The sequence below is a fragment of the Penaeus monodon genome, chromosome 28, assembly GCF_015228065.2.
Source record: "Penaeus monodon isolate SGIC_2016 chromosome 28, NSTDA_Pmon_1, whole genome shotgun sequence".
Classification (NCBI taxonomy): Eukaryota; Metazoa; Arthropoda; class Malacostraca; order Decapoda; family Penaeidae; genus Penaeus; species Penaeus monodon.
In genome coordinates, this window is record NC_051413.1 from 18,200,396 (window position 1) to 18,201,364 (window position 969).

The window sequence follows — 969 nt, forward strand, 5'->3', positions numbered from 1 at the left end:
ACTGGTGACTTTAACATTAATTTAGTGAAACAGGATGACCCTCAAGTGCTTGAACTAATTCCACTTAATTACCAAACCAACACGTTTTAACAAAGGCTCAGCTTCGCTTTTTGACCATATATGGTCAAATGATATAAATAATATAATTAATGTCATCCGACCACTTTCCCGTTTATGCTTTGTTCAAATACTAGTCTTCTCTTCCATCTACAAGTAAAATAACAGTTCAGTATAGAGACCTATCAAATGCTAAAATCAGCCAGTTTCTCGATTACCTTCAACGAGTTTCATGGGAACCCCTCTTTGCACTAAGTGACGTAAATTCAGCTATGGATAAGTTCGCAAGTATGCTTTCAACTAATTTAGATGAAATTTCCCCCTTAAAATCCAAAGTTGTGAAAACAACATCATTTGAAAAACCCTATATAACCCATGAAATAAAAGCCATGATCTCGGAAAAGAACAAATGTCAACGTAAATTTGCCAAGCATCCTATCAGATTTGGAGAACAGCACAGAGCAATACGCAACCAGTTAACAACAATAATACGCAATGCCAAAGCATCATATTACAGAAACAAACTAGAAAGAACTATTGTAACACTAGAAAATCATGGGAGGTGATAAATTCCATGCTTAATAAGGATAAACAAAAAGATAGTATTACTCATTTAAATGTTGATGGAAAAATAATTGATAACTGTCTTGACATTGCAACCAGTTTCAACACATATTTCTCTCCAGTAGGAAAAAATCTGGCAGAAAATATTCCTGATATCTCTGACGTCCACAGTAGTTACTTGGCAAACCGTCAATTTGAAGCGATCTCCCTGAATGAGACTACTACCTATGAAGTAACAATAATAGCGAATAAGTTAAAGAATGGTGCAGCGGGTCCTGACGAAATTCCAACCATGTTAATAAAAAAAAAATATATGCATATAATAAAACCTATACTAGTCTATATTTT